At 40.8% G+C, this 27,055-nt stretch overlaps 1 protein-coding gene across 3 annotated transcripts in view; it reads right to left on the bottom strand.

The window, feature by feature from the left end:
* The window catches only part of GLCE (glucuronic acid epimerase), a 111,033-nt gene that overhangs the window by 75,725 nt on the left and 8,253 nt on the right, over positions 1-27,055 (bottom strand). The window lies entirely within an intron of this gene.

Raw genomic sequence — 27,055 nt, 5'->3', positions numbered from 1 at the left:
GTTGAAATGATACAACAGCCAACTGAACTCATGTGTCAAGATGGACAAGAGCACCACAAGTATTGAAAGACAAATTTGGACAAGGTAAGGGAGCTAATATTGGAGGCAGCCTTCTGCATTTCTCATTTCAAAGCATTCTACAGAAAAATGCAATGCACAGCTGTGAAATTAAATTTTGGCGTTTGTCTACAGTTCTGAAGCTAGCGTATGCAGTTATTGCAATATAGTAATAGGATACTACAGGACGTGTATTAGTAAGCCATTACTATATGCCTTGCATGGTTAAAGGACTCGCCGCCTTAAATTTCAGTATTTCCAAATCAGTATTAACAGATTACAGAGTTATACCCTATTGTATCTTATATAGTTGTTGCAACAACAGAACATTATGCTAGTTTCCAAATTATAACTGAATATCCAAATATGGAAGTTTTAGACAGTCAGCCTCAATGTCTTTTTACTGAAGTCTGTTAAACAGGAAAGAACAGAATTTTATCACAGAATAAGCCTTGGTAGAATACTATCGAAATATAATACCTGATATGATTTTTAACCCCCAACACTGTCAACATTTATGCTCACTGCAACTAAATGCCCAATTCTGGCACATCCCTAATTCCAGACAATCTGCCCCATGACATGCAGCTTTACCCAGAGTAAGAGTGTGTATCTCATCCAATCAGCTCCACATTCTTCCAGAAAGAAGCTGAAGATGCTCACTCGAGACAATTTTTTCTCAAAGACTCATACCAGGATAAAAACAATTTTGGACACTAGGAAGAGTTGAGTAGGGGAAAGACAAGCTGTTTGATTACTTATGAAGCTTCTCTTTTTAAGAACACAACACTGAAGACAGCATACAGATTCACAGATTCCAAGGGCAGAAGGGACCACTGTGATCATCTCGTCTGACCTCCTACATAACACAGACCATAGAACTTCCCCCAAAATAATTCCCAGAGCGGATTCCCTACTCACTTAAAAATGTATGTCTTACTTCAGTCTGAATTTGTCTAGCTTCAACTTCCAGCCACTGGATCATGCTCTACCTCTCTCTCCTAGACTGAAGAACTCTATTAGAGTCAGAGCAGGTCAATGTAGCCAGTAAGGTATCAGCAATTTGCCCAGCTCTAATACCTTATGCCAAAGGGTTAACTAGGTCAATGAAGAATTTTTATGCTGCTTCCTAGAACCGACATGACCTACAGACATCTGATTTTTAGATTAAATCTGGAATGGTCCATCAAACTCAATTTAAAAAAGGAGAAAAAAAGGTAGAAAGGTTCTGTTTAAAGGGACACCACTACATACTTAAAAAAAAAAAAAACAACCTGCAATTGTTTGCGGCACCCTCATGCAAGTCTGTAAACCAAGCTATTCCTTGGGTGTTTTCATCCTCTTATTCGGAACTTTATCACCTGTTAAATAGAGCGGAAGTCAACGTGGCTTCCTGTTGCACCTTCTTGTTGATTTTAGTGATATTCAAATAGCATTTGACTGATAGCACTGGGCCTTGTCTAGAATTAGGAAAAATCAGTATTCCCTTTTCTCTCTCCCAGCATCTCTACAGTGCTAGCATAAACAAGGTTCAGTGTTCTCATTGCTCCGTCATATGGATTTTATGGTCTATCCATTTTCAGTGATAAGGAATGGGCAGGTTTCAGAGTAGCAGCCGTGTTAGTCTGTATCCGCAAAAAGAAAAGGAGGACTTGTGACACCTTAGAGACGAACAAATTTATTTGAGCCTAAGCTTTCGCGAGCTACAGCTCACTTCATCGGATGCATTCAGTGGAAAATACAGTGGGGAGATTTATATACACAGAGAACATGAAACAATGGGTGTTACCATACACACTATAACATCCGATGAAGTGAGCTGTAGCTCACGAAAGCTTATGCTCAAATGAATTTGTTCGTCTCTAAGGTGCCACAAGTCCTCCTTTTCTTTTTAAGGAATGGGCAATGTCTAGTGTTTTATTGAAATAGTGACTGTATATTTTAAATTAGATATTTGATATATAACTATCAAAAATACTTGAGTTTATTCCTCTCAATTTTCTCCTTCTTATCCCCCAATTTCTGCATTATTCTCTCCTCCTCCAGCTCCATTTTTGCCCAACCACTGAAATAGAGCACACAGATTACTTTTCAATAACTTCAAAACTCTACTGGTTCCCAGATGAACAGGATGGTATTTTGGTCCCCTGCGTTATCAATGTGAAGGCAGCAATGTTGTAATGGAAAAGATTTGATCTAAAAGGCTATCCAAATAGCACAAAAGACTTAAAGGTTAAAGAGTACTTATCAGGTAATGAATGGTGGGGGAGATGAAGCCGGAAGGCTGACGCCTTTAGAGTTACATTGAGAACACATGGAATTTTATATTGACATTTGTGTCATTTATTAAAAGCTCTTTTCAGTTTAAATATGGTATTTAAAGTAGGGATGACACCCAATTAACTGCTCAGTATCAAGATTACACTAATATTAATGAAAAATATCAAACGAGAAGGAGTTCTTAATTGTCTGAAGCCACATGTAGCTAAGCTGAAGTAAGCACATCCCATTCAAAAAAAATTAAGCATCAGTTTTAGCCGACTTAGTTTCCATTCTGATTTTCAGTCACTTTAAATGCTCAATGATTTGAGTTGAGTCCAACTCTCCCCTTCTGGGTGGGGGAGGTGGGGTGGGGAGGGCGGGGGGGTGCACAGAACCCAGCTACAAAGATGCTTTCAGTACTGCAGATCTCACTGCTGCATCTCCAGCAAAGGCCTGAGCTAGCAGGTAATGTCTAGCGAACGTGTGAATGGAGCTCCAGGAGGCAGTCCTGTGTATGTCTTGTATCAGGACTTCCTGCAGGGATGCTGTAGAGGTGGCCTGTACTCTCATGGAGCGAGCTGTGACACTGTCAGGATGCGGGATGTTTGCTAACCTGTAGCACTCAACAATGCACCCAGAAGCCCGCTTAAAGATTCTGTGAAAGGCTACAGCTTTACCTCACAATCTTTCTGCTACGGCTAGCTTCGTTCTTTGCAGGTAGAATGCCAGGGCATATCAGATGATGATGAAGTGAAGTCTCTTCACCGTAAGTGTGGGGTCTTGGAAAAAAGACAGGTAAGTGAATACTTTGGTTGATGTTGAATTCAGAAGAAACCTTGGGGGGAAATTTAAGATGGAGGCAAAGGGATTCCTTTTCCTTGTGAAAAACCATAAGAAGGGTCTGTCACGATAGCTCCCAATTCACTGACCGTTCCCGCCAAAATGATAGCCACTAAAAAAAAAGAAAAAAATCAATTTTTGGGTGGGGGCATGGCACATATCTTATTGACACAAGATCATCATCTGAACTCTTGTTGACAAGACTGAGGGACCACGGAGGTGTAGATCTGACCACTGGCTGGAAGATCCTGATCAGCCCCCCCCATGAATAGTACTGTATCTGAGCTGGTGAAAACAGAATGTCCATCTACTGGTGGGAGGAAGGAACTAATCACTGCGAGGTGGACTCATAACGAGCTACTAGAAAGTCTTGAGTTTGTTTTGGTTTTTTTTAGAGACAGGCGATAATCTAAAACGACTGGAGTATCTGCAGTGACTGGAGAAGGTTGACAGTGCTGCACCCAGGCAGAGAAATGCTTCCATTTAGCTAGGTCCTTGGTGAATCTTTCCTACTTAAATAAGGAGTAAGGATAGCCTGTAACGGGTGCTGAGCAGAAGCATTCTATTTCAGATGCCCATCTCAACACCAGACAACGAGGTGGAGTGAAATTGGATTGGGGTGTCTGATTCTGTCCCCCACCCGCATCTAGAGTTCAGAGGTCTGGGAAGGGGTGAATCTGGATTAGAGGCAGGCTGACATTGTCAGGAGCTCTGGGAATCAAACCTGCCTGGATCAACTGGATGAGAGAAGAATGATGTTGGCCCTGTTGTGATGTATGTTTCGTAGGACATGTGAAAGCTGGGGAATGGGAGAAAAGGCATATCTGAGATAGTTTTTCTTGATAACAGGAGTGCGTTGGCTTGGAAGTTCTGGCCCATGGTTCCTCTGGCGTACTACTAAGGAATTTCTGTTTGTTTTGGATGCAAAGAGGTCCCACTGAGGCATTCCCCACTGAGAGACTATTTCGCTCAGGACACAGTGGTGGATCTCCCCCTCGTAGTCTGCAGAGAAGTGCCTGCTCAGGAGTTCTGAATACCTAGGACGTATGCGGCCTGGACACTGATGCGGTTTCTGATGCACCAGTTTCAAAGCCTGACTACTTCCAGGCAAAGGGGAAGAGATCTTGCTCCACCTTGTTTATGTAAAAGACCATAGTGACATTGTCTGACATCACTTGGATATGGAATGACTACATAAACCTGAGGAAAGCCCTGCAAGTGAGGTGAAGTCAGTACTGATGACAAATCCAGACCCATGCTCATAGATGGACCCGGTGGATGGCTGTCCTTATGCTTCCGTGCTGGAGTCACCAACAGATCTTTCTTCCTGCACACTTTACCCTCCAGTCTGGGGATTTTCAGTGGTGTCGGTCCCTTAGGGTCCACGTGCAAAGGCTTATCACCCACCTTGACAGACTTGGGGATGGATTGCGTCTCTTGTTGACAGTCCTTGACAGAGATCTGTCTTTGCAACCATTAGAGTGCCCCCTATTCTCATGGGAAGCCCTGGAGGAAAAGTCCTTGGGTTTAGGAATTGAAGACTTCTATTTTAAGCACAAGCTTGGAGGGGCGCTGCTTGTCTGTTGAGGCCAATGCACTGGGAGGGTGGATAGGGCGAGTCTCCCTGGCCTGGATCAGAGGCGCCTCAGAGCCTTCTCCATCAGATATTTCCTTAGGTGAAGCTCATGAGTTTCACGAATTCTTGGTGGAAACGAAGGACATATTATGCTTTGCAGAAATATGCATTTCACCCAAGAAGTAGAGGCAGTGCTGCTGATTGCTGCTGATGAAGAAGGAGAAAGGGCAAGAGATGCAGTTCTTGAACCCCTGGACTCCGGGCATAGTCCCAGACCATGGGGACAGCACAGGTTCTGGAACTAGGGTTGCTACCACACACCCCTGGCTTGAAGCGGACTCAGTTATATACAGGGTTTACAATTTGGTTCAATGGCTCAGCACCCCCACTATAAAAATTGTTCCAGGACTCCTGGAGGAGGGAGTCCCCAGCAGGTGACAACAAGCTACATTAACTATGCTATAAAACTCTAGCTAAACTAACAGGCAAAAACTATTTATAGGTTTTATCAAAAAAGCTGGAGAAAACTGAACACAGGATTCCAACTCAGACCACGTGGCAGTAAGAAGGAATTGGAGACACACTAGTCCGCATTGCCTCTTATGCTCTGGAGCACGAGGAGATCCACTGCGCATATGCAGTCTAACGGACATTGCTTGTTAGAATTTCCAGACTTGGGCACATGACACATACACCCATGTGTAGAACACACCTAGCAACCAGCACTAGAGAGGAAATAAGGGTTATGGGACTCTCCCTGTGATACCCAAACATATTAGAGATATCTGGAAAGTATAACTCAGTCTTCCTTTCTTTTGAGGGTTTGTTAATTCACTGTGTGAAGCTCATCAATCCTTACATGTTTACTCTTAAACTGGAGTGAACTGCAAGGTTTTAAACATTAGATTAGAAAGTAGAAATGCCTGTCATATGCAATGCCTCCTCTCCTTCAAGCTGTATACTCATATCCTATGAGCAACAGAATCACGAGGAAGAATATTCCAGAGATTGTTTCAGTCAGTTTCCATACAAAACCAATCTGAAACCGGTTGACTCTAATCCCAGCATTCCATGGAACAGCATTAGTCAGGCTACTTCAGCTTTAGAGGTTGAGATGGGACTTTCTTCCAACAATGGCAGCACTGTATGGTTTTTAGACTTTGCAGCTGTGCTAGTTTTTAATTGGCATCTATTTTGTGAAAGGCAGAATGACCACCCATTTTGCCTCTATGGGCTGTCAGGAGATGCTATTTGGAGTGTGTTTTTAATTTGCATGCAAATAAAGACGTTAAAAATATTAGAACTGGAACGCACCGTATTAAAATAAAATTGAGAATACATGATTAAGAGGAGAGAGACAGATCAAACTGCACTCAAACATGCTTGGATGTTCCTTCATGATACACGAAGATAACATAAGAGCAATATCAATTGTTTCGCTGCAGTAGTTTATGTTTTATCTGCTGGCTGCAGTCTCTAGAAAGGGAAATGATCACACTTGAGCAGCTTTGACGTTCATTCCAGTAGAGGGCACTACTACACAATGAGAGGACAGACTGGATTATATAAATGTTGCTTTAACTGAAAAAAAAAAAAAAAAAAGCAAACCTTGTGTTGGAGAAAGACAAAAAATACACTAAGGTGTGTTAAAAGCCAACTTGATTAGTAAGTGGTCTAAAAGTCCGTTGTAAGAAGCTACATGCATGCTACTGAGGAAAAAAACTTATTTAAATGCATTCTTTTAATCTAGTGTTTAGCAATAAGTCAGCATCTTTACATGGTCTATACATAGCAGAAAGCTTTGTATATTATAGGGTCAACACTCGCATGAAGTGCTGTAGCATGAATGAGTAGCGTAGAGAATGTTTCAATACATTTAAACACTAGTGGTATCCTGGTATCCAACTTCACAGTTCCTCAACCAGGTGTTGCATTTGAACAGGACAGGAAAGTCATCTAAGAAATTACTGACCTCAGAGCAGGTTTCAGAGTAACAGCCGTGTTAGTCTGTATTCGCAAAAAGAAAAGGAGTACTTGTGGCACCTTAGAGACTAACCAATTTGAGCATAAGCTTTCGTGAGCTAAGTGAGCTGTAGCTCACGAAAGCTTATGCTCAAATAAATTGGTTAGTCTCTAAGGTGCCACATGACCTCAAAGCAGTGTTTGTTAAATTGTTGAAAGTGAAGCCCCTTTTAGGAAAATAAAACCAATTGCACATACATATTGGAAGATGTATCCATTAATAGGTGTAGGCCTCTACCACGCTTCCTTTCCTCAAGCAAATCCTTCATACCCACTCAACACACCCCATGCCCAACCTTCCCTCTGCCCTTCAACCACACTCACTTCAGGAAAATCCTGGGTTGAACGTCAAAATATGCTCTTACATACTTTGTGAAATCTGTTGCTACTCATTTGAAGCATTACTGGCGTTCACAATATTACCCACTGAAATAAATAGGGTATTCACACCTTCAGGTGCTCTCCAAAAGGGCTTCCATTGATATAGCTAGCTTCATTTAGGGAGTTGGTGTTCCTATACCAACAGGAGACATCCTTCTGTCAGTGTAGACCACATCTACAGGGCTATGCCAGCATAGCTACACCAACACAGCTACACCAGTATAATCCCTGTAGCGCAGACGTGCCCTTATAGATATCAATTTAAGGTCCATGCTGGAGACACTCTTTTCGACAAGGCTGTGTGAAAGCAGCATTGAAAGCCTAAGCCTTAAAGAACAGACTGAAATTTGAAGCTTGGTTTAACAGACAATTTTAAATGTCAGATAAAGCTTCTATTAGCGAGTCAAGCATGTGGGAAACTAGTTAACAGTTGTTTAGTGGACACGTTCCTACTGAGAGTCAAATGACCTCACATCTGAGCAAGATGGCACTTAAATTAGCATTTCAGCACCTACAAATGCCTTTTGCAGTTTTTTGTGGTGAAAAAATCATCTTACCTTATGAACTCTGTCTATTCGTCCACACATTACAAATCCAGTTGTCTTTTAAAGAAAGGATGAGCTACTGCTGACTTGTTTTATTCATCAAGTAGACTAATATGCATTTAAAATGTTGTTAGTTTGTAGCTCAGTCAACTGAAGTGACCTACTAAAAAGTTACTCTTCGTTTCCACAGCAATACAATCACTGAATTTTTTAACATGTGGGGAAGTCAGCTGAGAAGTATAGTTAGTACATGTTACTATTAAACAGCCACATACTTCTTAAGCCTCAAGTCAACACCCATTAAATTTCAGACTTTAATTGAAGTTTGTTTGGGTATTGAACATTTACACTTTTCTGGGGAAAAGTGTATGTCCTTTAAGAAAGCATGTGAAGAGACAGTAAGTGCTAAGTTAGCCTGTTAGTATAATTGCCTTCCACTATCTTCCGAGAAATGGAAAAGGATAGTCCAATGGTGCAGTATATTCACACTGAATACATACTGCAGTTATGTATGAAAATCTACATGGCCAGAATGTAGGACATTAATTTCACCCTCTTGCTTTAAAAAAAACACCATAACTGATGCTTAAGACTACAGCTACCTGAAGTTTAAGAATTATTGATCTACAATTGCTCATATAACTTCATACTGTTATGTGTGCAGAGCAATGGACTACTTGCACAGCAGACTGTTTCAAAACACATTTGAAGGTTGAAGATAAAACTAGGGAGGGAGACTGCTCACTATGACTCATGAACAAGCACAATTCATTCAGAATTCAAAAGGTACCTGCCTCACTTTCAGTGAATAGACAAACCACCCAATAAAAAGAAAAGGTGTACTTGTGGCACCTTAGAGACTAACCAATTTATTAGAGCATAAGCTTTCGTGAGCTACAGCTCACTTCATCAGATGCATATCGTGGAAACGGCAGCAGACTTTATATATACACAGAGAATATGAAACAATACCTCCTCCCACCCCACTGTCCTGCTGGTAATAGCTTATCTATTCCCTCACTCTTAGCTATATTTCACTCCTCTGTTGAATGAAATATGAATAGCTCATCTGTGTCAGAGGCCCTATAATGCTCATAGCACTCATATATGGGATGGGGTTTTGGAACAGAAAAGTCTTATTCTACTCCTGCAGCCACCATGAAGTCCCACATGAACACCTGTTAAATCCTGTGTTGTCAGATTTGTTAAGTATAGCACTTAAATGTCAATATTCCAGAACTAAAAGTAACCTTTAAAAAAAAAAAAAAAGTGTACCAGTTACTGCAATTTGGATTTAAGAACTTGGAGAGTACAGTAAAAGGCAAATGATTGATAAAAAAAGCTGAAAGGTTTGTAAACACAAGTGTTTAAAAGTGATTTACAAATCCAAAGTTAATCCTACACTGAGACTATCAAATTTGTTCATCTCCGGATGAGGGCCATGCTAAAATGGCCCCATTCCAATAACAAGGGGAGCAATAACTGAAGTACTTCAGGAGTATTACATTATTGATCGGTGGAAATTTTTTTTTTTTTTTTAAATCTAGCTCTGGAGCAGACATGCTATGAGTACACTGAAAATGCTGTAAATTCTTGAAAAATTCTATGCCATTAAACAGCTAAAGCATTCCATGTTCAGATATAAAATTCTGCAGCTGCTCAAGGTTTTGGAAGCATTACACAACAGGGAAGATTTTCTGCTCTAAAATACATTAAAGAAAAATATTTAGGTACTTAAATCTCTAAGCTTTTGGATAGCAAGTTTTTCTTCTAGATCTCCCTCACGAAAGTGGAATGCAGTTAGCACATCTACATTTTTTCATTTTGATGCACCAATTTTCTGTGTTAAGAGGTTTTTAGAACATTGCTATCCCTATAAAATGGCACTGATAAAATTAGGATTTAAAAATGTGACCTACTTTACATGACCACATAGGATTCATGTACGTGGAGGCATTAGACTGTGCATTAATCATTATGCCAACAGGAAGTACTCCATGTCAAGTTGGAATTTCACTGCTAGTTATAAAAGCAGCACCAAAAATCCAATGAAAGCTCGGAGCCATCCTGGCAACCCACTATGGACATGTATACTACTTAATCCATTAAGCACAGTATTCAGTTATGCAGTAACTGGAGCTCCACACTTCAAAAAACAGATGTTCAAATTCTCAAGAACTAGCACTACATTTAAATTAACCAAGAAACAAGAATTAAGTGTTTACACAATATATAAGTTCTCACACCTTTACATACAGAGTACTGAAATACAGAGTAACTTCCCAGACCTGTGAAGAGTTTTCTAAATTTAAATCTTAATAGGTTTTAAAGCTTTCCCACAAGTTAGAGACACTCTAAAAACATGACCACCTGAGATACAGCTCCATTTAACACAAAATCCATGTTTAAAAGTTTACCAGACACCTGCTAACCTGCAACCTACACCTAGCAGAGGCCAACCAAGAGGTGGGTCTGACCAGGAAGGTGAAGTGGTAATGAAAATACTCCAGGCTCTCACTGGGACCTCCAGTTGCTGTAGAAGATGACTGAATTCTTACCAGGGTGCTGTTCCCAGACCTAATCCTGAGAATCCAGAAGGAATCAGCTTGTGGCTAATAAGGAATCAGCTAAGGAATCAGCTAATGATCCAGAAGGAATCAGCTTGTGGCTAATAAGGAATCAGCTTGTGGCTAATAAGCATTTGATAAGCTGACAGTTCCTCCAGCAAGTTGCTGAAAAAAGAGACCCCCTTTTGACTAGTGGGCTGACCTCTGCTCGTGTAGTCTTCCCCACACCTCCATTTTTGGGGTCCAATTTCACCTCCTACAAATCTGAGATTTTCCAAACAGAGTAAAATTGGCATGATTTGCCATTTTGCCACTGCCCTCAGAGTTCTGAACTACAGCAATGAAACTCACCAGAGCCTTGACAGTTTTTGCTTTGATGCTAAATAAGGCTGTGAGCAGCAGCACTGGAGAGGGCTATGGAGCCAAAAGGAGCACTGAATCAGTTTACTTTCCACTCACATTCAGAGGGCCAGCAATTTTTCTTTTAAATTAAGGTTTCAATCCACAGAATCTTATATTAAGACTTGTACTCACCGGGGTGAGTGAATTTTTCAATCCTTTCATGCATACAATAAGATTCACATGAAAAAAATAGTAAATCTCTTTATGCAATTTAACATTTCAATAAGTAGAGTTACGACTCCTACAATAATCTAAGTTTGGTGTATACTGGGAGCTTACCCCAAAGCCATTTATCCATGAGGTAGCACCGCCAACACAAACAGGCAAAGCCACTAAGCTCCACAGATGGAAGTAAGTAGTACTCACTGTCATTAGCAGTTTGAGTGAGTGCAGCTACATCAGAGGTTGGAGTCAGGTTAAATCCCCCCATGTAGACAAGGCTTATTCCCTGCTCTTCCACTGACTTTCTGGTTCTCCATTTCCACCATTGTTAGAACAAATGTTACACTATTAACCTACCTCAAAAGGTTTAGAGGTTTGTAAGTCTTCATGACCCATGAAAGAAAGGAACAGAACTAGAAGAATTGCAAGGAACGGAAAAGTGCCAGACTGTATACCATGCAACTTTGGGTACTTGCTATCAGCCACTGGCAAAATGGCAAATCCCAGCAGAAAAGTACATAGGGAGACTGTGAAGACCATATCTCCAAACTTACGGTCAGCACTGTATGCAAACAGAGAAATACACTATTTTTTTTAAAAAACAGTAACCTTATTCTGCCCCTTACAGCAGAATAAGGGATCTCACAGAAACCATTACCTTCATTGCTGTAAATGTTGTGCAACCTAGTTTACTTTGTTGCTATACTGTAAAACAGAACCTACCAAAGACTGAAAACTACACTTTTCCCTTGCTGTTGTCAAAGATACCCTGATGTAATTTGTTGACATTTATCATTAAGGAGAGAGAGACTTCTGAAAGCCTTACAAAGGAATAAAGCTTCTTAGGATTTAAAAAAGCCTACATTAAACAGTAGGGATGGCAAGAAAGGATTAGTCCTACAGATTGAGACATTACAGTGAAACACAAAGTTCTGAAATAACTAAGCTAAGATGAGGTATTATTGAGTGATTTTCAGCACTGCTAACAAACTTTGTCCTCAAATATTTATTTACCAAGTACAGAATATGAAAGTTAGGTTGACCGCAATAAGCTAGTCACTCAAATGTTAGCTGCATTTTTCTTTTGACTACACTACGTTAGACTTTTTTTTAAAACAAAAAATATATTCATTTGCTACACACACAACAGAAGAAGAACCATTAAATTCTTTAGCTTTCTGGGAAGCTCTTTCAATAACATCTTTTCCATCTCTGCAGACAGTTACACAACTGTCTATATTTTCTAATAAATCTCATGATGCTTTGAGTAAGTACAGGATAGAATCTTATTTGCAGAAGTAGCAAGATGATGTGATAGAAGTTCCATTTAACATTTATAAACTCTGATCAATTCAGTTTTTTTCCTGGGTTTGCCGTCTTGCAATTTCAATGCATCTTGCGTACCCGAACCTCCACCTCAAAATGAATGCACTACTTGTGGCAAAGCAAGAACACACAAGGAAAACAAGGTATAAACACTAACATTTTGGAACAGGAGCATTTGGCGTTTGTGAGAAAAAAGTCTGAAAGCTACATTTAAATTATCTGCAGAATGGTTGCTTCAAGGCCATGTTGAATTGGCTTAATAATATATATGTGTAACAGGGGAATTCATTCCTATTTACACAAGCAATCAGAACACCTGTAAAACCATGACCAATGGTTTAATTCAAGAGCCACTGAAGTCAAAGGAAATCTTTCCATTAATGGTAGTTCAGTGCCTAAAGCCCAATTTTTCAAGAGAGCTCAGCTACCATTTTGGCTCTCAAAAGAAGTGACCGGCACCAAGCTGCTTCTCAACAGGAACTGCTTTGTGCTGAGCACTTTGACAATCTGATTGCTCCCATTTAGGCACCCAAATGAAACAGAGCTTTTTGAAAAGTCTGACCCTAAGTGTGGGGGACCTGCACAACAGGCTCAAACCATACTGTCTCCTAAAAAGACAAAAAACACACTTCTACCCACCCCTCTATCAGAAGCCTTCAAGCTTTGTCCTCTCCTTAAAGTAATGTTTCTATAAAGACACCCTTAATTTTCTTTTGCTATATCCATCCCTTGTATTCACAGACCATCTTGCTTAGTCTACACTTTTCTTAAGCCTGTGCTTCTGGCCATGAGTTGAGAGATCTCTTTAATACTCAGAGAAGCTATCTGAGAAAGTAGACAGGATCCCTGAATTGGTCCTGCTCAACTGCTGAAGCACTGGGGTAGGTGGAGGATCTACTGTTAAGCCAATCAAGGCTGGGGACTCCTTTGAAATGATCCTATAAAAACAGAGAGGAGAGGAAACAGACTTCTAGAGAGCTGCTGAGAAAGCACCTGGCTTTGATCCTAGAGACAGAAGCCTGGGAAGTGGGGTCTCTGCACGTTCACCAGGTGTGCCTGTAGAGGGTACCTATAGGATATCACAAGAAAGGTGAGAAAGTACCTTTTGCTTGCCTCCAAGCCTTTAAAAAGGTAGGTGAAACAGCAGCTCCATGCCTGATGCAGCCGTGGATTCTCATGTTAGGAACCTTGATATTTTCTGACAAGATGGTTCTGCATTTCAGCGTACGCAGCCTTTTAAGACGTGCAGAGAAACCTCTAACCCAGTAAAAAGCACATTCTCTAAATCAGCATAGTTCTGAACAGAAAATTAGATAAAGAAATAAGACTAATGGCTTTCCAACAAAATTCACTGAAAGAAACACTGTCCAAACTCAAATACCCAGCACATTCTACTATTTAAACCTAATAGCAGCTTACGAGCATATAAAATGGTGTCTTAGGTAAAGATTCAATTGCCTGTACTGTATGTTAATTTTATGAGCAAAAGGTAGGATAAATGTGACACCCAAGTTTTAAAGTCATATAGATATAAAATTAAGTTTTTAAAGCCAACTTAGAAATTAAACAGACCTTCAAACTGACTCTCCCCCCAGTTTTATAACATGTAAATTAAGATGCTTACACACTCCCCAGTACAATACTTACTGTTCTTATACATGAGCAAATCAAGTTTAGTTGAGCTCCAGGGATCTGAACAGAGGCAGTGTGCCCAATTCATCAGCACTATATTTTGATTAATACCATTCTCCATATCTTTGCACTCACTTCACCTTGGGCAGTGCAGGGCAATGGGGACATTAGGCTTTACGTATTCAGAAATGTCAAAGAATATAAATGTACCAGAGTTTAGTAAATGCCAGTGTGCACGTCTTCCCTACAAAGAATGCACCCTTATAATCCGCAGTCAATTCCAGTACTATCTCAAGCCCTCCCATTTCACCAGTTTTCAAACCACACAGACAAGATACAAGAAGGTGAAGCGGTAAATGACAAATCTTCTAGGAGAGGCCACTAGTGACACGGTCACAATGTTCGCCAAAGAAGAAAGTTCACCAAAGGCCTCGGGTATCTCTACACTGCAATCAGGAGGTCTGATTGCAGCACACGTAGCTTGCTTGAGCTAGCTTGCTAAAAATAGCAGCGGTGCCATGGCATCAAGGGCTAGGCAGGGTCCCACCTCCTGACTGCAGGGAATATACCCTTTCCCTACTATGGAGACAGGACACAATCTACCTACCTGCCTTTCGCAGTTTCCTCACTGCAAGCCAATCTGCACTGCCACTGAACTTAATGAGAGTTTCGGCATTGACTTCAATGAATGAGGATTTAGTTTAGAAAGTTTTGAATTGAATCAACTCAAAATAAGTGATAGGATTGGTATGTGAACTTTTCTATTGTGACAGTAAGGGTAGGATTGCTGGTACATATTGCTAGTTTATTTTTAAGTATTTTCTCATAAATAAAATAGTAGTCCACCCCCACTGGAAATAGTTTTTAGCCTTTGGGCAATCATACATTAACCTAAACACTTCTGGCTCAAACAAAAGAACTCTTAATTTTATGGAAGTAGCAGGGAAAAGGTAACATTTGATTCAGAAAAGCCAGAAGAAACACCTGACTGACAGTACAATAGAACCTCAAAGATACGACCACCAGAGTTATGGCCTAACCGGTCAACCAGACACCTAGTAAATCCAGAAGTAACCAATCGGGCAGCAGCAGAGACCAAAAAAAGCAAATACTGTACTGTGCCTGTATTGCATCTTAAAGGTAGGCACATCTGGACTGCTTGTCCCCACCCCTCACCCCGGGGGCAGCCACTTACAGCAAGACGCTGGGGCTGCCAGCCCAAGGCAGCCAGAGCCAGCCAGCAGAGCAGGAGCAGGGCTGGGTTCTGCACCACTTTCACTCCTCCTCCCCACACCCCCCCGTTGGGAGGGTGGACAAGCTGTTTTCTCAAAAATACACACACACCTCTCTGCCTGGAGGGGAACAAGCTTGCAAACTCATGCTGGGGCTGACTAGTGAGCTCAGCTGCTGCCGAAGCCCAGCCTGAAGCATCAGCTGCTGCATCTGGAGTCCAAACTGCGCTATGTTCAGAGTTACAAATAACCTCCATTCCTGAAACGTCCATAACGCGGAGATTCTATTATATACACTTTGCTTAGAACTTCAAAAGAAAAATCCATTGCACAGAAATAAACTACATTTCCCTGCGATTTCATTGTCCACTTGGTTCAAAGAGCATCCGTTGCAGTCAGCCTTACATTATGCCTAGTTATGGAACGCATGTTAGGAATACAAAAGAAAGATTCTCTTCAGGGTATGTGACTTGACATTTTAACAATTGTTGTGCTAATATTTTACTTCTAAGCCACATTTACCCATAACACAAGTGAATTTCAAGATGTCACAGAAACTGCCAGCTTTCATAATGCCGTGAAAATGATGTGACAAATTCTCTCCTCAATAGGTTCTTTCAGAAAAGTTATTTCCTTCTGAGGTTAAGGGTTTATTAGATTATGAAAAACTATCTTCAGACAAACCTGTGAGGTACAGACAAGTTTTAAACATTAAGCAACCAAGTCTACAGGATTCTTTGTAACGTCTCTCTGTTTCTAATACAAGTCATGTGTGTACGTCTGCACCAAGGTCTAATGAAACCAAACCTGTATACAATTTCAGATTGCATGGCTACCTGAAAAATTAAGTTTGAGAATTTTATGTAGTAGAAAATGGTTATGGAAGCTTCATTTGAATGCCAACTAACAAGAAGTGTCCTACCTTAATCCTAGTGAGGTACAGAACCAAGGTATTCAATTTATTTTATTAAATGTGTTGAGACAGAAGTTAGCTATCTACTATAGCACCCAACCTATTGGTATTTATGTTCAATTTTTATTTTAATACAGTATTTTATGGACTGCAGCTTTTTTTAATACAGCAAATATCCTGCTCTTAAAAGGTGCCAGATTTAGAGCCCTGAAGGCTTCATCCGCAGACAGGGTACACAGAAGTGTAGTGACAATTCAAGTACTCTCCATACGGCCTCTACTATAAATCTTAATTAGGACTAGACTGCCTGATTGTAGGTTACACTAAATTCTAAGCCCCCCAAAAATATAGCTGAGTAAATTAAATTTGTAACCAACAAATCATATTTAATCAGGCAGCCTATAAGTCAAATTTTAATCACCAGTGACACTAGCCAAGTTGCCAACTCTCAAATCAAGAAATACCAGCTTATTTTCAACTCTAATGGTGCTGGCAGCGCCGGCAAAATTCAGAAGATCTGGGCAGAAGGTGGCGTACTCAAGATAAAGACAGTAATTAAAACCTCATTTTCTCATTTCCTCTTAAACTAACAATGAGCATTCTTTTAGAGAATCTCGTTACCATGGCTTTCATGTTCCATGACGCTTCCAATATTTCAACTGGCATTCAACAGTTATTAAAAATCTAGCCTAAAAATTATGCAAAGTTTATTCTGAAGAAAAATATTTTATAGTGAATGAATGATTACGAAAGGTATATCACGCCATAACTTTGCACACCATTTTACACAGATTAACATATACCCTACCCCTGCCTCCACCCCCAAAAAAAATCACATTTAAATATAGGACATGAAGATAGAGAAGTCAAGGTGATTGGGAAAGAAAGGACAATGCTTAAAATAAAGAGTGAGCCATTATGTAAAGTATCAGTTATATGTTTTAGTATTTTTACACAAAGACTGAGTGCAAGACGAGAGAAGTAAACAGCACAGGAGGGGAAGTCTGAGTGAAAATAAAGACTAAAGAAAGCAGATTTTGAAAGCAGGAGAAAGGAGGACACTTGGTGGATGAGAAAACAGACATCATTCCAGGTACAGAAAACAGTTTTCAAATAGGCAAAGACAAGAGGAGAAAAGTAAAGTAATGGAGCCACAAGGTAAGAGTGAATAGCATGCAAGAGAGAAATGGAGCAGGGAATGAGATTTGAAGCAAGCAGAAGTTATGCAACATCTAATATGAGCATAAGAAGTTTGAACTGTTGGTGGAAAGAGACCAGGGGCTAGTCAAGTGAGTTGAGAAAGAGGATGATCTGGTCCAAGAAGTAACTATAACAGGACCGCTTGGAAATAGTGACCATAATATAACAACATTTAACATTCCTGTGGTGGGAAGAAGATCTCAACAGGTCAACACTCTGGCATTTAATTTCAGAAAGGGGAACTATGCAAAAATGAGGAGGTTAGTAAACAGAAATTAAAAGGTACAGTGACTAGAGTGAAATCCCTGCAAGCTGCATGGATAATTTTCAAAGACACCATAACAGGGGCTCAACTGAAATATGTACCCCAAATTAAAAAAACACAGTAAAAGAACTAAAAAAAGAGCCACCGTGGCTAAACAACCATATAAAAGAAGCAGTGAGAGATAAAAAGACATCTTTTTAAAAGTGCAAGTCAAATCCTAGTGAGGTAAATAGAAAAGAGCATAAACACTGCCAAATTAAATGTAAAAATGTAGTAAGAAAATCCAAAAAAGAGTTGGAAGAACGGCTAGCCAAAAACTCAAAAGGTAATAAAATGTTTAAGTATATCAGAAGCAGGAAGCCTGCTAAACCACCAGTGGGGCCCCTAAACGATCAAGATACAAAAGGAACACTTAAAGATGATAAAGTCATTGCGGAGAAACTAAATTAATTCTTTGCTTCAGACGTCACGGCTGAGGATGTTAGGGAGATTCCCAAACCTGAGCCTTCTTTTGTAGGTGAAAAGAAAAGGAGTACTTGTGACACCTTAGAGGCTAACAAATTTGAGCATAAGCTTTCGTGAGCTACAGCTCACTTCATCGGTGAGCTGTAGCTCACGAAAGCTTATGCTCAAATAAATTTGTTAGCCTCTAAGGTGCCACAAGTACTCCTTTTCTTTTTGCAAATACAGACTAACACGGCTGCTACTCTGAAACCTGTCATTTTGTAGGTGATAAATCTGAGGAATTGTCACAGATTGAAGTGTCACTAGAGGAGGTTTTGGAATTAATTGAGAAACTTAACAGTAACAAGTCACCAAGACCAGATGGCATTCGCCCAAGAGTTCTGAAAGAACTCAAATGTGAAATTGCGGAACTATTAACTGAAGTTTGTAACCTGTCCTTTAAAATTAGCTACTATACCCAATGACTGGAAGATAGCTAATGTAGCGCCAATATTTAAGAAGGGCTCTAGAGGTGATCCTGGCAATTACAGACCAGTAAGTCTAACGTCTTTACCGGGCAAATTAGTTGAAATGTTAGTAAAGAATAAAATTGTCAGACACATAGAAGAACATAAATTGTAGTGCAAAAGTCAACATGGTTTCCGTAAAGGGAGATCAGGTCTTACTAATCTATTAGAGTTCTTTGCAGGGGTCAACAAACATGTGGACAAGGGGGATCCAGTGGACACAGTGTACTTAGATTTCCAGAAAGCCTTTGACAAGGTCCCTCACCACAGGCTCTTACGTAAATTAAGTTGTCATGGGATAAGAGGGAAGATCCTTTCATGGATTGAGAACTGGTTAAAAGACAGGGAACAAAGGGTAGGAATAAATGGTAAATTTTCAGAATGGACAGGGGGTAACTAGGGGTGTTCCCCCAGGGTCAGTCCTTGGACCAATCCTATTCAACCTATTCATAAATGATCTGGAGAAAGGGGGAAACAGTGAGTTGGCAAAGTTTGCAGACAATACTAAACTGCTCAAGATAGTTAAGACCAAAGCAGACTGAAGAACTTCAAAAAGATCTCACAAAACTAAGTGATTGGGCAACAAAGTGGCAAATGAAATTTAATGTGGATAAATGTAAAGTAATGCACATTGGAAAAAATAACCCTAACTATACATTCAATATGATGGGGGCTAATTTAGCTACGAATAATCAGGAGAAAGATCTTGGAGTCATCGTGGATAGTTCTCTGAAGACGTCCACGCAGTGTGCAGCAGCGGTCAAAAAAGCAAACAGGATGTTAGGAATCATTAAAAAAGGGATAGAAAATATCTTATTGCCCTTATATAAATCCATGGTATGCCCACACCTTGAATACCGCGTACAGATGTGGTCCCCTCATCTCAAAAAAGATACACCGGCATTAGAAAAGGTTCAGAAAAGAGCAACTAAAATGATTAGGGGTTTGGAACAGGTCCCATATGAGGAGAGATTAAAGAGGCTAGGACTTTTCAGGATGGAAAAAGAGACAGAGGGGGGATATTATAGAGGTATATAAAATCATGAGTGGTGTGGAGAAAGTGAATGAGGAAAACGTTATTTACTTGTTCCCATAATATAAGAACTAGGGGCCACCAAATGAACTTAATGGGTAGCAGGTTTAAAACAAATAAAAGGAAGTTCTTCTTCACTCAGCACAGTCAGGCTGTGGAACTCCCTGCCTGAGGAGGTTGTGAAGGCTAGGACTATAACAGGGTTTAAAAGAGAACTGGATAAATTCACGGAGGTGAAGTCCATTAATGGCTATTAGCCAGGATGGGTAAGGAATGGTGTCCCTAGACTGTTTGTCAGAGGGTGGAGATGGATGGCAGGAGAGAGATCACTAGATCATTACCTGTGAGGTTCACTCCCTCTGGGGCACCTGGCATTAGTCACTGTTGGTGGACAGGATGCTGGGCTGGATGGACCTTTGGTCTGACACAGCATGGCCATTCTTATGTTCTTAGGACATTAAGATGAAGCCAAATTCTGCTCTTGATTCAGAAATTACATCCACTGTGTGACTTCACAGAAGTAAATGGAGTTACTCTAGACTTACAGCTGTGTAAACTGCGGTATCTCTCAAGTGCTCTCAATTTCCTGGAAAAAACCAGTTTCGGACAGGGCACTGGTAAATATTAGCTTAACCACAGGTCCCCAGAGTGTGGGGCATGCCCCCCTAGGGGGCCATGGAGGAACATTCTGGGGCAGGCGAGAGGGTCCAGGTCCAGCCCTCCCCAACCCCAGCTCTGCTCAGGTCCCAACCCCCAGCCACATCCCCAGCTCCTGGCCCCATGTATGGCCCTGTCCCCAGCCTCAGCACGGCCCCATGCCAGCCCCCAGCCTTGGCTGCTGGCCATGGCTCCATTCCTGGCCTGGGGCCATGGCTGGGGGAAAGGCCGGGAGTGGGGCCACACCTGGCCACAGGCTCAACTGCTGGCTCCCACCACAGCCCAGCTGTGGCTCCGCTCCTGCCCCAGCCTCAGCCCCCTTACCCCGTCTGCATCAGCCCCCACTCCAGGCCCCAGCTCCGGAGTGGGGGGAGAGAGGGGGAAGGAGGGGCAGGAGAAGCACGGACGGGGTAAAAGGGAGCGTGATCCTTAAAAGTTTGGGGACCCCACTGGCTTAAGCCCAGTTTAAACTAGGAAACTGGGAAAAATAATTGCATCATTGCCCAGCAAGTCCAACAAGCATAGAATGAATTTTTTTGGACTTTGGATACAGCCATTCAAAACGGAGGAATAGAGTTGGTCTATCCACTACATCAAAGTCAGTCTTCTGCTACAGAATGCTGCATGGCCAAATGGACACGGACTGGTATCTGCAACTCTGCATGCTTCTGGCTGCTTAATGCTGCAAGCCTACAATCCTGAATTACTAACGATTTTCATATAATTGAATGTTTTCATCTTGTTTATACAATATTGAAAACTGAAGTGTGTCATAACACTTATAACTTCCTTGAGAAAATACTGAACCAAAATGTATAGACATTCCAATATTCAGTATTATTACATACTAGTATTATGCCAACTGCAGTTTTACTTTATTTGTACAAACCTTAATTAATCTACAGAACCACCGTTTTATGTAACACTTTGAATATGCAACTAAAACTAAGTAATGTGATGTGAGCTAGTATTAATGGGGGATTTTAACTTGCCTGATATCTGCTGAAAGACTAATACAACAAAACATAATATGTCCTGCAAGTTCTTAGCATGTGTAGGGGACAACTTTCCGATTCAGAAAACTGAGGAAACAATTAGGGGGTCCATCTATTTTGGATCTGGTGTTGACCAACAGGAATGGAATTAGTTGCGAACGCAAAGGTGGTCAGGAACTTGGGAAGAAGGGATCATGAGATAGATGAATTCAACATCCTAGGAAAGGAAGACATGAGAACAGCAAAACAAGGACACTGGACTTCAGAAAGGCAGATTTCAACCAACTCAGAAATAGTAGGCAAGGTCCCATGGAAAGACCAATTAGTAAACAAAGGAGTGGAAGGGGGCTGGCAGTTCCTAAAATGATGCAATACTTGATGCTCAATATCAAGCTATTCCGGTGCAGAGGAAAGAGAAGAGTCATAGGAGGCTGATGTGGCCACACAAGGAGCTTTTTAGCTATCTAAAAACCAAAAAGGATACATATAGGAAATGGAAGGAGGGGCATGTCACCAAGGATGTATACATGGGAATAGCACGAGTGTGCAGGGACAAAAATCAGGAAAGTCAAAGCTTGAGTTATGGCTGGCAAGAAAAGTTAGACAACAAGAAGGGGTTCTACAAATACGTCAGACAAAAAAGAAAGATCAAGGATGATGGGCCCACTGTTCAGTGGAGGTGGTGAGCTAGATAACAGAAGATGCTAGGAAGGCAGCGCTGCTCAATGTCAACTTTGCTTCAGTCTTCACACAAAAAACATGTGACCAGAAGACTAGCAAAGTTATCATAGACAATAAAGGGGAAGTGATGCAGATCAGGATAAGTAAAAGATCTTCTGACTAATTTGAATGAATTCAAATCAGCAGGGCCTGATGCTATTCACCCAGGATGCTGAAGGAATTACCTGAAGAAATCTCAGAGACCCCAGCAATAATATTTACAAACTCATGGATGACAGCAGAAGGGCTGACATAGCGTCCATCTTTAAAAAGGGGGGGGAGGGGTGAAGGAGAAGCTGGGGAACTATAGACCAGTCAGCCTAACCTCGATACCTGGGAAGCTACAGAATAATGTATAAAACATTCAATGTGCGATTACCTGGAGGATGAAGGGGTGATCGCTAGCAGCCAGTATGGATTTACTAAGAACAAATCATACCAAACCAACTTGATTTCCTTCTTTGACATGAACAAGGAGTCCAGTGGCACCTTAAAGACTAACACCTTTATTTGGGCATAAGCTTTCATGGGTAAAAAAAACCCACTTCTTCAGATTTGCCCAAATAAATCTAAGAAGAAAAGGAGTACTTGTGGCACCTTAGAGACTAACAATTAGTCTCTAAGGTGCCACAAGTACTCCTTTTCTTTTTGCGAATACAGACTAACATGGCTGTTACTCTGAAACCTACCAAATAAATCTGTTAGTCTTTAAGGTGCTACTGGATTCCTCGTTACTTTTGTGGATACAGACTAACACAGCTACCCCTCTGATTCTTTGACAAGGTAACTGGTTTGGTAGATAGGGGGAATGCAGTGGACATAACATACCTGAACTTTAGCAAGGCTCTTGACACAGTCCCACACGACATTTTCATGAGTAAGCTGGAGAAATGCAGGCTTAGTGGAACTACCGTTAAGTGGCTACATAATTGGTTAAACAGCCATAAACAAAGAGTAACTATTAATGGAATGATGTCAGGTTGGAAGAAGGTCTCAGGTGAGGTTCCACAGGAATCTGAGTCCAGTGTTATTTAACATCTTTATTAATTACCTGGATGTAGGAATAGGGAGCAGCATACTGATCAAATGTGGAGATGACCTAAAGCTAGGGGGAGTCGTTAACACTTCGGAGGATAGAGCTAAAATTCAGAGGGATCTTGATAAATTGGAGAATCTGGCTATAGACAGCACAATGAAATTCAGCAAAGATGTAACGTGCTACACATAGGGAAGAAAAACCAAAATTTACAAATACAGAATGGGAGATAACTGGCTTGAAAACATCACTGCTGAGAAATATCTGGGAGTTGTGGTGGATCACAATCTCAACATGAGTCAACAACATGATGCTGTTGCAAAAAGCAAAGACAATTTTGGGTTGCATTAACAGAGGCAGAGCATGCAGGTCATGGGAGGTGATACTACTGCTTTACTCTATGCTGGTTAGTCATCAGCTGGAGTACTGTGTCCAGTTTTGGTCACTAGTTTATAGAAAGGATGTAGAGAAAGGATCCAGAGGCAAGCAGCAAAGATTATCAAAGGGATGGAATGCAAGCCCCATGAGCAAAGACTGAAAGAATGGGTATGTTTAGTTTGGAAAATAGGAGATTAAGGGAGGGACATGACAGCGATCTTCAAATACTTGAAAGGCTGCCATAAAAAGATGGAGAAAAGTGGTCAGTCTCTTGCCACAGTGGGCAGGACAAGAGGCCATGTGTTCAAACTACAGCACAGCAGATTTAGAGTAAATCTCAGGAAAAACTTCCTAACTGTAAGAACAGTAGGACAGTGGAACAAGCTGCCTAAGGAAGACATGGAAGCTCCTTCATTGGAGGTTTTCAAAAAGAGGCTGGATAGCCATCTAGCTTGGGTGGTTTAGACCCAACAAATCCTGCATTTTGGTGGGGATTAGATTAGATGACCCTTGCTGACCCCTCTAGCCCTATGGTTCTATAAAACAGTTTTTGAAATAGAAAATGCCTTTAACTGGGTCTAGCTAGCTTTTCCCATAGCAGTAAAAGCCATTATTTTACCTGGTAAAAACCACCGCCAGTTAACACCCTGCCATCCCTGTATCAATCCTCTGAACTTTGTATAGGTGCATAAGATCTTTAGTGCAATGGTTCCCAAACTTGTTTTGCCGCTTGTGCAGGGAAAGCCCCTGGCGGACCGGTTTGTTTACCTGCCGCGTCTGCAGGTTCAGCGGATCACGGCCAAACCTGCAGACATGGCAGGTAAACAAACCGGCCCGGCCTGCCAGGGGCTTTTCCTGCACAAGCAGCAGAACAAGTTTGGGAATCACTGCTTTAGTGTAATAATTCTGCTAATTTGTAATATAGCGAAAGGTAAGTCAAAACAGTACACAACATCTCTGGACACATTCACTCTGCAGCCCACGCAAAATATCAGATTTCCCTCACTTGAGAGTCTGCTGAAATGGTCAATCTGTTCTGAAGGCCTTTGGAAGTCAAAATATTAAATGGTTTAGAATGCCAGTAAGACTTGAATCCCACATTACTTCATGTAGTTCTCATCAAACTTTTTTAAAAAAAAAATTTTTTAATGACCCAAATGGTAAAGTAACCATTTTGAGAAATCACATAGTAACTGCATAAGAAATCTACCTTTTAATCTTATGGCTCAATCAATTGTTTGGAGACCCACTTAAATTAATCTTATTGAAGCTCAGCTTCTCATTTCACTGTTACCAGTGAGGGAACAGAAAGTCTGCCAAAACAGCAAGATGCTATTAGGCAAAGAAAGCCACAAAATGATGATATGTATGCAGGATAAAGGCAGTGTTCTGATTATTACCACCACCTATTTATATTACAGCAGTACCCGACATGTCAGTCAAGATAAGTGCCCCATTGTATTCAGGGCTGTACAAATATAGAATAACGTCCCTTATTTTATTTTTCAAGTCTAAAATCAATACCCCAATCTAGTTAGTGTAATTCTATAATAAAGACAGGAAATGTCTCAACTAACTAGCGACTACATCATCCCCAAAATAGTTATTTTTTCCTGTTGAGGTAGCACTGTAAAAAACAGCATTATAAAGCATTCTATTGTCAAAGAATGTTGGACAGTAAAAAGAGCTCACGACACTTGCTTTGCAGAGAACTGCTGCCAAATGCTGCCAGGTCCAGCTTCTCTTCTGTCTGGGCCACCGGCCAGTCACTAATGTTTTAGGCACCTACTAATTTTTAGCAGTGTAACATACTGCATAATACCACCCAGACAGCCTTCCCACGACGACGTGAGGATGCTTTACTGAACTTTTATCTCATGCTTTAACATTTTGCTATTGTTTCCATAATAAAGGTAATGTTGATCTTAGCCTACTACTACTAGGAGAAAGGGGATATGGCGGTTCACAAGACCATCACTTCAAAAGCGAATGCCCATATTTCCTTTCCCTATACAAATGCTTTCACTTTACTTTTAAGTTGCTTCTCATATTTGGGAACATGATGGCAGAAACCACCACATACTTGGTACAAAAACTACATTTAAAAAATGTTAGTGTCACTTTGGTTAAACTCACTGAACTAGTTTGGCATGTCAATAGAATCATTTCTTGTGCCAACAATTTATAACAGCCAATACAGGTCTTCAAATGCATCTTCAGAATCATATTACTGGATGCAAGTTTTCACAATATGCATATTGGAAATCTGTAAAACAGTTTAAGTTGCAACTTGTCAAGTTGCTCCCTCCCCCATCCCCACAACTGAACAGGATTCAGTTACCTACATAAGGAGGATTAGTTGTAGAATTACACTTAGACTTAATACAGACATTTATGTACTACCATCACTGTGGCATCCGATAACTTTACAAATTCACTGAAGTGAAAACGAAGACACTAGACAGACATCAACTGAAATATCTGACCCATAAAAAGTTTAATAGTGCCAAAGAATATATTTGCAGGGCAAAACACTTTTACAGAACGTGCTTTGATAGTGTCATTTCACTTGTTACAACTCGCCAAATTCAGAAGTGCATAACGTCCTTACAGTCTTTCCTGTTTAGCTAGTGCTGACTGAAGATTTATTAATAAAACTGGCAATCCCTACATCTACAGGCTGTATTGTTCAAGTTCATACTATCTTTAAAAAGGCTACACCCAAATCTGATTCTGCTGGCCTTGGTTTGCAAAACTCCCATCAAAAAGTCAGCAAATGTTGTTTAGGAGGACTGAAGGATTGGGTTCATATATACATAATTCTTCTTGCTATTTGCAGGGCATGGAGTATTTGCTTGAGCCAACATTAAGATTTTGCAATAATATTTATACTCATGAATGATAATACCAAGAAAAAAAAACATGATTTCATTTGTGTGTAGACAGACACAAAACTGTGCAACAGTTATTAACAGACCTTCCCCTTGCTAGATTCTTACTAGTAATTGTATACACAAATGTATTTTTCCATAAAAAAATTCATGCAAAATCTTCATGCAAAGGGTTATTTTCATATTGCATTTTTGAAAGTGTACATGCTATGCAGAAAAAAAATGCAGGTGTAACCCCCATGCCTGCTTGGTGTGGTGCTGTCCCCCTATCGTGGCACCGAGACCATTTAGAGCAGGGGTGGCCAACCTGAGCCTGAGAAGGAGCCAGAATTTATCAATGTACATTGACAAAGAGCCACAGTAACACGTCAAAAAGAAAAGGAGGATTTGTGGCATCTTAGAGACTAACAAATTTATTTAAGCATAAGCTTTTGTGAGCGACAGCTCACTTCATCGGATGCATACAGTGGAAAATACAGTGGGGAGATTTATATACACAGAACATGAAACAATGGGTGTTGCCACAAGTATTTTTCTTTTTGCGAATACAGACCAACACGGCTGTTTACTCTGAAAACTGTAACGAGAGCGATCAGGTAAGGTGAGCTATTACCAACAGGAGACGGGGCTTTTGTAGTGATAATCAAGCAGTTGACAAGAACGTCTGAGGACCCATAGATGGGTCATTACACAAAGTAAAACTACTTCCCCATGTTTATTCCACACACACACACCCCCCCAAACTGTTCCTCAGACGTTCTTGTCAACTGCTGGAAAAGGCCCACCTTGATCACCACTACAAAAGGTGTCCCCTCTCTCCTGCTGATAATAGCTCACCTTACCTGATTACTCTCGTTACAGTTTTCAAAGTAACAGCCGTGTTAGTCTGTATTCGCAAAAAGAACAGGAGTACTTGTGGCACCTTAGAGACTAACCAATTTATTTGAGCATAAGCTTTCGTGAGCTACAGCTCACTTCATCGGATGTTACAG

The sequence above is a fragment of the Lepidochelys olivacea genome (genome assembly GCF_965140295.1).
Source record: "Lepidochelys olivacea isolate rLepOli2 genome assembly, chromosome: 10".
Lineage (NCBI taxonomy): Eukaryota > Metazoa > Chordata > Testudines > Cheloniidae > Lepidochelys > Lepidochelys olivacea.
The sequence above is the reverse complement of the archived record's forward strand: the minus strand, read 5'-3'. Positions and strand labels throughout refer to the sequence as shown.